This window comes from Molossus molossus, unplaced genomic scaffold (genome assembly GCF_014108415.1).
Source record: "Molossus molossus isolate mMolMol1 unplaced genomic scaffold, mMolMol1.p scaffold_m16_p_9, whole genome shotgun sequence".
In the NCBI taxonomy this organism is placed as follows: Eukaryota; Metazoa; Chordata; class Mammalia; order Chiroptera; family Molossidae; genus Molossus; species Molossus molossus.
In genome coordinates, this window is record NW_023425403.1 from 94,378,322 (window position 1) to 94,389,506 (window position 11,185).

Below are 11,185 nucleotides of genomic sequence, written 5' to 3' on the forward strand. Positions count from 1 at the left end.
CTTAGAAAATAAACACTTTCATTCACCTGTAACTGTATGGTAGAGTTAATACAGGAATACAAAGAATAATGATAACAACCGTTATCTCCAGTAGTGGAATTCCAGGTAATCTCCCCTTTAAGAATCAGATAAGGTATTCAAACACATGCTTGAATAAAGTGGGTTAAATTCTGGTTGAAAGTCAAAGTATAGTTATGATCAGTTACATTAAACATTTTTCCAGTCCAGGAAGTTAAAGAGTGCATAGCAGCACTAATTTTCCAAATATGAGGATGCATAGCAAATCCAGTAATATGAGGACTAGAACTAGAAAATCCTCCTCCAAGCCATTGAATGGAGTTGTTTGCTGAAGTGAAAATTTCATACAAAGATATATTTTTATGCCATCTCAGATCTCCTCCGGAGTCTTTAGAGCGAACGGAGCCAATAGGGCTCCCATCAATGACACTTCCATAGGAAGAATTAACTAAAACTTGCTTAAATACTCCCCTTCACAATGTCCAATGTACCCATTCAGACATTTGAGAAAAGGCAGGAGTGTTACATGGAGGTAGATCTGGAGGTCCCCTAGAGTCGGTTTCGGTGCCATTAAAGCTTTGCACTAACAGGAAAAGATTTCCATTTGAATTATCCTTAATGGAATTTCTCTGAATAGATAACCATGCTTGTAAGCAGGGAGTTAAACAATGGCTGTCCTTCCCTATACTGTAGGAGGACCTGTGACTCCTATAGTATAAGTAGGCATTATCATTCCTTTCTCTTCTGGTTTTAAAGGTCCTCGAACATCAAAAGGCCCTGGCATCCATGAAGTTTCATTAGTATAGACAGTTATGGTAGTATCAAACCAAGATATGCCTTGCATCAAAGGTGGGTTAGAGATACATGACCAATAGGTAAAATTTTCTCCTTTACTAGAGCTTACCTGCATCGACAGAATTGCAAGCATAGCCAAGAATAATGAGGATGTGGTAAGCGGAGCTCCTTGACACTTTACCAGTTTTTCTCCCTCTGGAGTCAGCTTCTTAAGTTGACCCCATGTTGGCGGGTTCGCTCTGAGGTTGGCTGGTAGAGGAAACGGAGAAGCAGTGCCTCCTCCAGTAATCTTCATTTTCTCCACTCCTTCTCCTGTTTCCTCGATTTCTTAATATGTTTATCAGGAACCCAGAACTTCTGACCACCTGTGGAAATGTAAGCATATCCTCGACCCCAATGAATTACTTCTTCTGGAAGCCAAGAGTTAGTGAGGACATCTAGACATAAAACTGGTTGCATTAATGGTGTTTTTGGTTCCATTTTCCAGTGTTTTTGTGCTGCAGATAACTCCTCCTCCTGGGTTGCAGAGAATTTAAAGTGGACAGAGCGGTCATTAATCTTTTCCTTGGGGTATCCGTATATTCTCCCCCTTTTTGTTTTAAAAGCATATTTTTTGAAGTTTGATTTTTTTCTTTCTATTATGGCTTCGCCTGTGCTGTTATACGGTATGCCTGTGACATGATGTATGTCATAGCATTAAAAAACCCTTGACATTTATTTGATAAATAAGCAGGGCCATTGTCTGTTTTTATAGTTTTTGGCTTTCCTAGTACTAAAAATGCTTCTAATAGATGAGTAATGACAGCGTCTGCCTTTTTAGATGCTAAGGCAGTGGCCCATGAAACATTAGAATATGCGTCAACTGAATGATGAATGTATTTAAGTTTTTCAAACTCTGGAAATATAGTAACATCCATTTGCCATATTTCATTACTAGTAAGTCCTCTAGGATTCGTACCTGCTGGCAGGTGAGGGATGACAATTTTTTGACATGTTATACAAGAGTGTACAATTTGTCTAGCTTGTTGTCAGGTAATTTTATGTTTTTTTCAATGATTTTGCATTTGAATGGTACAACTGATGTTCTCTAGTAGCAGTTTGTACTGATCCTATCATACAATCAGTTTCAGCATTACCCTTAACTAAAGGACCTGGAAGCTGAGAATGAGCACGAATACGAGTGATGTAAATAGGATTGTTTCGATGACAAATTAAATTTTGTAGCTGCTGAATTAATTGATCTAATTCAGTTTGTATTTCAGGAATAGTTACTGTTTCAATAATAGATACTGTGTGAGCTGTATACCGAGAATCGGTGACTATATTTAAGGGAATGTTAGATATATCAGTTAACAACGATATTACAGCAAACAACTCTGCCTTTTGAACCGATGAGTATTGACTTTGAACTGTTTTTGTATGTATCATGTTAGTATATCCAATGACTCCCATTTTGTTAGCATCTGTAAAATATGTTTCAGCATTTTGAAGAGGAGTCAAACTAACACATTTAGGTAAAATCCATTGAGTTTGTTTTAAAAACTGAAATAATTTTGATTTAGGATAACTGTTAGTAATTTGACCGTTAAAATCACTAAAACTAATTTGCCAATTCTCATCTAATGGCCATAGCTGTTTAATCTCCTTGCTTGTGAATGGCACTGTTATAATTTGAGGATCTATTCCAATTAATTGACATATTCTTAGTCGACCTTTTATTATAACTTGACCTTAATTTTTGCAGATATGTTTCTAATCTTTTTGTACTTTTATGAGACAAAAATGTCCATTCAATTATATTGACTTCTTAAGTAAGCACTCTAGTAGGAGAATGAGGAGTATGGAAAACTATTAACTGTATATTCTCAACTTTAGTAATTCTATGTAATTGCACTTTTTGTATGTGTTGTTCAATCCACTCTAGTTCCTTTTGAGCTTCTTTTGTTAATATTTGGGGACTGTTTAAGGCCAAATCTCCTTCTAATATCTGGAATAAATGCATTAGTGCACAGGTTGGAATGCTTAAAGTTGGTCTAAGCCAGTTAATATCACCTAGTAACTTTTGCTAATCATTCAGAGTTTGTAAAGAATCTTTTCTTATTTTTACTTTCTGAGGAATAATTTTTTGCGCAGTAATTTTCTGACCTAAATATAACCACGGTTCTTCCTATTGTACCTTTTCTTTAGCTATTTGTAATCCATATTCTGTCAATTTTTGCTCAGTTTTCCCATATATATCTTTTAACTGTTTTAAGTCAGGATGTGCAATAAGAATATCATCCATATAATGATAAAACAGAGTGTTTGGGAAAAATTTTCTCATCTGTTCAAGAGGTTGCTCAACAAATTGTTAGCACATTGTTGGGCTGTTTAACATACTTTGTGGCAATACTTTCCACTGATATCTCTTTGCAGGTTTATGGTTGTTATAAGAAGGTACAGTAAATGCAAATTTTTCACAATCCTGAGGATGTAAGGTAATGGAGAAAAAACAATCTTTGAGATCTATTATAACAATATGCCAATGTTTAGGGATCAGAGATGGGTTAGGAACTTCCATCTGTAATGGTCCCATAGGCTGAATTACTTCATTAATTTTCCTTATATCTGTTAACATTCTCCACTTTCCAGATTTTTTCTTAATAACACATACAGGAGAATTCCATGGGCTACTGCTAAGTTCTATATGTCCTTGAATTAATTGTTCTTCTACTAATAATTGTAGTGCTTCCAATTTTTCTTGAGTAGGGGCCACTATTCTACCCATACAGGTTTGTCTGTAATCCATTTCAATGCAAAGGCAAAGCGCTTTGCAGTGACCCCTACTAAAAATGCTGAGGATATTCTATGCCTCTATAATCGAAAGGCATTCTTACATCTACTGAGTTTTGTACTCTTTGTGGAGAAAGAGGGTCATAGCCCATTTGTAACATCATATCACGAGCTTGTTTAGATATAGTGGGAATATTAAGAGTGGCTCCCCATTGTCCCAACAAATCTCTTACCCATAAAGTAAGGGCTATGTTAGCAGTATAAGGTTGTAACCGAGCTTGTTGTCCTTTGGGTCTATAACATATCATTTCCTGTTCACTTTGTCCAATTTCTGTCAAAGTTCCTAGTCCTACAAATGTAGCTTCTATATTTTTAATAGGCCAATGAGCATTAGCTATTATAGACATATCAGCCCCAGTGTCCACTAACCCCATTATTAATGTTCCATCTTCAAATTTCACACTCAACTGAGGTCTTTGATCATTAACTAATGTATGCCAAAAGACTTGTTTCTCGGTGCCACCAAATCCTCCTCCTCTCTTTATTGGGGCAGCATTTCCCTTAACATATGGTAAAATCAACAACTGAGTGATTCTTTGATCTTTTGTAAATTTAGTACGTTGCAACACAGACATCATAATTTTAATATGTCCATAATAATCTGCATCAATTATGCCTGTATGTACAATAACCGCTCTGGATGTTAAGCTACTTCTTCCCACAAGTAAGCCCACGGTTCCCAAAGGAATAGGCCCATATATTCCAGTAGGAATTTTCTGTATGCCTTGTTCTGGGTTAAATGAAAATCATGACAAGCAGGAATATCTAAGGCAGCACTCTGTGTTGTTGCATGATGTAAATCAATGACTTTTAACTTACATTCTGATTTGAAATTTGGTGTGTCAACCCTGAGCTGACTGGAACTTGATAGGCACTCGTGTTTTTTATTCCCGGACCCTGAGCTAGGCCCACAAACGAGTTTCCCTGAGGCTGAGGAGAAGGAATAAGAGGATTACCAAACTTGTCTTTAGTTGAATGACACTCATTAGTCCAATGTCTACCCTTTCCACATTTTCTACAAATTCTGGGAGGAAGTTTATTTTGTTCTTGTCCTTGATTATTATTCTGTTTTCCTTTTCTGTAATCCCTTTTTAAATGTCCAATTTTCCCACAATTGTAACATTTCATCTTATTCCGAACTAATCCCCCTTTCAATGCAGCAGCTAATAGGTTAGCTTAAAAGTACTGGACCCAACATCACGGCAAGCCTTTATGTAGTCTTCAACAGTACCTCCTTGCTGTTTAACAGAAATTAAAGCCTTTTTACAATCTACATTAGCATTTTCAAACCCAAGAGTATGTAACAGAATACTCTGTGGTTCTTCACCATTAACTGATCTTTTAATAGCTTCATGTAATCATGACAAGAATTCAGGGTAAAGTTCGGTTGGACCCTGCAATATTTTCACAAATGATTTTCCCACTTTTCCAGTGGATTCTATTTTTTGCCATGCTGTTAGGCAGATATTTTTTAATCGAGCTAAAGCCGCATCAGACAACTGACACTGCGCCATACGGGCACTCCACTGTCCAGTGCCTGTTGGTTGTTCAAAAGTAGCTCCAGGTGGGTTTTGTTGAGCATTGATTCGTGCTACTCGCTCTGCCTCTTCTCTCCACCATGATTTAAATTGTAAATATTGTCCAGGTTCTAAAGTAGTTTTAGTGATAGCTTCCCAGTCTAAAGGTATAGGTAAATTATCATTTGCATAGGCTCCTACAATTCCCTGCACGTATGGAGAATTAGGACCATAAGTGCTAGTAGCATTCTTTAGTAATTTAAGATATTGAAACTCAGTGGCATTATAATTAGCTTGACTATAACCCTATGGGTATTGAGCATTGGCTGGCATTTGCTGTCTAAGAACAGGAAATAAATTGTAAGAATCATCTCCAATATGCACACTAGGTGGCATCGCACTATCACAGTCCTCTATAAGTATTTTTCCAACGTCAGATGAGTATGGGAATTGACACATTGTCCTTTTCCTCTATTAGCAATAGCATATTGAGGTTCTTCTGGTGGGGCAGTAGGCTGGTTAATTACTGGATAAGCCATGTCAGCCCCTTTTGAGCCTTGTATATTAAGGTGAGGGAATCGAGAGAGCAAAGTAGACCGCTCAACCTTCTTCCCATCCCTTTTCTTCTCTTTTCTGTATTTGCCCTGATCTGGATATAGTGGTTTGGGACATTCGTCCTCCTCACTAGCTGGGCTAAAGGAGTCAGAGTCACTACCAGACTCCTTTTGAACTGTGTCTTTACTTACCACCTTAGGAATGCCTTCTGGAGTGTCATAGATACAAGAAGGTTCCTTGATTTCTTTCTTTCTTTTTTTTTTTTTTAAGTGCCTATTATATAAGAATTTTTTTTGTTTTTGTTTTTGGTTTTTTTATTAATTAATTTTTGTTACAGACTTTTCCCCCCACTGATTCTCCCCTCCCTCTCCCCCCTTGCCCTGTCCCCAGCTTTGTTGTCCATGTCCATTGTTCATGCATAAATGCATATAATTCTGTGGTTTATCTCTCCCCCACCACTCCCTCTTCTGGGGATTGTCAGTCTGTACCCCACTTCCATGTCTCTGGGACTACCCCATTCCTCAGACTGTTATGTTCATTATATTCCACAAATAAGTGAGATCATATGATACTTGTCTTTCTCTGTTTGGCTTGTTTTACTTAGGATGATACTTTCCAGGTCCCTCCATGTAGTCTCAAAGGATAAGAGATCTTTCTTTCTTACAGCTGCATAGTACTCCATTATGTATATGTACCACTGCTTTTTTATCCATTCGTCTACTGATGGACACTTGGGCTGTTTCCAGATCTTAGCTATTGTAAATAGTGCTGCCATGAACATGGGGGTACATACATTCTTTCTGATTGGTGTTTCAGGCTTCTTAGGGTATATTCCTAGAAGTGGGATCAGTGGGTCAAATGGCAATTCGATTTTTAATTTTGTGAGGTAACACCATAGTATTTTCCATAGTGGCTGCACCAGTCTGCATTCCCACGAGCAGTGTACTAGAGTCCCCTTTTCTCCACACCCTCGCCAACACTTGTAGTTTGATGATTTGTTGATGGCAGCCATTCTGACAGGTGTGAGGTGATATCTCATTGTTGTTTTAATTTGCATCTCTCTGATGATTAGTGAGGTTGAGCATTTCTTCATATGTCTCTTAGCCATTTGTATGTCCTGTTCCAGAGGTGTCTATTTAGTTCCTCTGACCATTTTTTAATTGGGTTCTTTGTCTTTTGTGGAGTTGTATGAGCACTCTATATATATTGGAAATTAACCCCCTATCTGATATATCATTGGCAATTATGCTCTCCCATACAGTGGGTAGCCTTTCCGTTTTGATGATTGTATCTTTCGCTGTGCAGAAGCTTTTGAGTTTGATGTAGTCCCATGTGTTCATTTTCTCCTTTGTTTCTGTTGCCTTAGGTGATATATCAGTGAAAATTCTGCTCCGTATGATGTCTGAAATTTTGTTGCCTACAGATTCTTCTAGGATTTTTATGGATTCAAGAGTCACATTTAAGTCTTTTATCCATTTTGAGTTTATTCTTATATAGGGTGTAAGTTGATGGTCTAGTTTCATTTTTCTGCACATAGCTGTCCAATTTTCCCAACACCATTTATTAAAGAGGCTGTCCTTACTCCACTGTGTGCTCTTGCCACCTTTGTCAAATATTAATTGAGCATATTGCCTTGCGTCCATTTCTGGGTTCTCTGTTCTGTTTCACTGGTCTATATGCCTGTTCTTGAGCCAGGACCAGGCTGTTTTGATTACAGTGGCTTCGTAGTATAATCTGAAATCTAGTAATGTGATCCCTCCAACTTTGTTCTTCTTTTTCAAGATTGCTGTGGCTATTCGAGGTCTTTTTTGGTTCCATATGAACTTTTGAAGTACTTGTTCTAATTCTGTGAAGTATGCCATTGGTAATTTGATGGGGATTGCATTGAATCTACAGATTGCTTTGGGTAATATGGACATTTTAATGATGTTAATTCTTCCGATCCATGAACAGGGTATGTGCTTCCACTTTTTTATATCTTCCTCTATTTTTTTTTTCAATGACCTATAGTTTTCTGCGAATAGGTCCTTTATTTCTTTGGTTAAGTTTATTCCTAGGTATCGTAATTTTTTTGCAGCAATGGTAAATGGGATTGTGTTCTTAGTTTCTCTTTCTGTGAGTTCATCATTGGTGTATAAGAATGCCATCGATTTCTTGACGTTAATTTTGTATCCTGCTACGTTGCCAAATTCATTTAAGAAGTCTAGTAAATTTTTGATGGAGTCTTTGGGGTTTTCTACGTATAGTATCATGTCATCTGCGAATTATGACAGTTTCACTTCCTCCTTTCCAATTTGGATCCCTTTCATTTTTTCTGCCTGTCTGATTGCTGTGGCTAAGACTTCCAGTACTATGTTAAATAAGAGTGGTGAAAGTGGGCATCCTTGCCTTGCTCCTGTTTTTAAGGGATATGCTTTTAGTTTTTGCCCATTGAGTATGATGTTGGCTGCAGGTCTTTCATATGTGTCCTTTATTATGTCTAGATATGATCCTTCTATTCCCACATTGCTGAGCATTTTTATCAGAAATGGATGCTGGATTTTTTCAAAGGCTTTTTCGCCATCTATTGATATGATCATGTGGTTTTTATTCTTAATTTTATTTATGTGGTGTATCACATTTATTGATTTGAGAATATTGTACCAGCCTTGCATCCCTGGGATGAATCCCACTTGGTCATGGTGAATAATTTTTTTGGTGTATTGCTGGATCCGATTTGCTAGTATTTTGTTCAGGATTTTGGCATCTATGTTCATCAGGGATATTGGCCTGTAGTTTTCTTTCTTTGTAGTGTCTTTTCCTGGTTTTGGAATTAGAATTATGCTGGCTTCATAAAACGAGTTTGGAAGTCTTCCTTCTTCTTGAATTTTTTGAAATAGTTTGATGAGAACAGGTGTTAGTTCTTCTTTGAATGTTCGGTAAAACTCCCCCGTGAAGCCATCCGGGCCTGGGCTTTTGTTTGCTGGGATCTTGAGTACATCTTCAATTTCTTCTGTTGTTATTGGTCTGTTCGAGTTTTCTATCTCTTCCTGGTCCAGTTTTGGGAGACTATGTGTTTCTAGAAATTTGTCCATTTTGCTTAGATTGTCGAATTTGTAGCCATATAATTGCTTATAGTAGTTGTTAATGATCTTTTGTATTTCTGTGGTGTCAGTTGTTACTTCTCCTTTTTCATTTCAGATTTTGTGTATTTGGGTTCTCTCTCTTTGTTTCTTGGTGAGTCTAGCTAAGGTCCATCAATCTTGTTTATCTTTTCGAAAAACCAGCTCTTTGTTTCATTGATCCTTTTAATTGTTTTTTTTGACTCTATGTTGTTTATTTCTGCTCTGATCTTTACTATTTCCTTCCTTCTACTTGCTCTGGGGTTTTCTTTTTGTTTGCTCTCTAGTTTTTTAAGTTGTGAGGTTAGGTAGTCTATTTGTGATTTTTCTTGTTTCTTGAGGTAGACCTGTAGTGCTATGAACTTCACTCTCAGAATTGCTTTCGCTGCATCCCATAGATTTTGTGTTGTTGTGTCTTCATTTTCATTGGTTTCCAAGAAGTTTTTAATTTCTTCCTTGATCTCCTCGGTGACCCATTCATTGTTTAATAACATGCTATTTAGCTTCCATGTGTTGAAATGTCTTTGTATGTTCTTGTTGCAATTGATTTCTAGTTTCATGCCATTGTGATCTGAGAAGATGCTTGATATGATTTCAATCTTCTTGAACTTGTAGAGATTTAGTTTGTGTCCTATCATGTGGTCTATCTTTGAGAATGTCCCATGTGCACTTGAGAAGAATGTGTATTCTGTAGTTTTGGGGTGTAATTCTCTGTAGATACCTATTAAATCCATTTGGTCTAGTGCTTCATTTAGAGTCTCTGTTTCCTTGCTAACTTGTTGTCTAGAGGATCTATCCAGTGATGTCAGTGGGGTGTTGACGTCCCCTGCTATGATTGTATTGCTATCGATTTCTCCTTTGAAGTCCTCCAGAAGATTTTTGATATATTTTTGTGCTCCTATATTGGGTGCATATATGTTTATCAAGGTTATATCTTCCTGTTGGATAGATCCTTTCAATATTGTGTAGTGGCCTTCTTTTTCTCTAGTTATGGCCTTCATTTTGAAATCTATTTTTACCAGTATGAGTATTGCTACCCCAGCTTTTTTTTTTTTTCCTTTCCGTTTGCTTTGAAAATTTTTTTCCATCCCTTCACTTTCAACCTATGTGAGTCTTTTGTTGTGTGGTGGGTCTCTTGTAAACAAAATATAGATGAGTCATGCTTTCTTATCCAATCAGCTACTCTGTGTCTTTTTATGGGAGCATTCAATCCACTTACATTTAAGGTGATTATTGATATGTACTTATTTATTGCCATTCTTGTTTAGTGTGGTTATATTTTTCTTCCTATTGCTCCTGCTAATTACAGCAGTCCTTTTAACATTTTTTGCAGTGTTGGTTTGGTGCTAATGTATTTCCTTAGCCTTTTTTTGTCTGAGAAGCTCTTTATTTGACCTTCTATTTTGAATGATAGCCTTTCTGGGTAGAGTATTCTTGGATTCAGATTCTTGTGTGTTTTTCTTTTACCTTGATTACCTCATGCCATTCCCTTCTGGCCTGTAGTGTTTCTTTTGAGAAGTCAGCTGAGAGCCTTATGGGGTTTCCTTTGTAGGTAACCTGTTGCTTCTCTCTTGCTACTTGTAGGATTCTCTCTTTGTCTTGAATTTTTGGCACTCGGATTACTATGTGTCTTGGTATGGGCTTGTTTGGGTTCTTCTTACTTGGGGCTCTCTGTACTTCTTGAACTTGAATTCCATTCTTCCCTTCTCCAAATTAGGGAAGTTTTCTGTCATTATTTCTTCAAATATATTTTCTAACCCTTGCTCATTTTCTTCGTCTTTGGGGACTCCTATGATATGAATGTTATTACGTTTCCAGTTGTTCCACAGTTCTCTTAAGCTGTTTTCCTGTTTTATAATTATTTTTTCCTTTTGGTTTTCTGATTGGTTGATTTTTTTCTACCCTATCTTCTAATTCACTGATCTGGTCTTCAGCTTCCTCTACTCTGCTATTTAGACTTTCCAATGTATTTTTTATTTCTGATATGTCATTCTTCATTTCTTCTTGTTGGTTTTTAATTTCCAACTGGCTGATTTTCAACATTTCTGTTAGAAATTTAGCAGCCACCGCGAAGGGAAAACGAACCAGAGAGACCAATAAATTAGATAAAAACAAGTTCAGGTTTATTGGGTACACTCCGGGCAGGTTCACAGACTCGGGGGACAGGAGTCCGAGAAGCTGTGCTCAATGTAGGGGCTTGTGTCTTTTTTTGTTGTTGTTGTTCAGATAGAATGTGGGAGGGAGAGAGAGAGAGAGAGAGAGAGAGAGAGAAACATCGACGTGAAAGGGACACGTCGAGTGGTTGCCACCCACACGACCCGACCAGGGCCGTGGACAAACTGCAACCAAGGTATGTGCCCTTAGCGG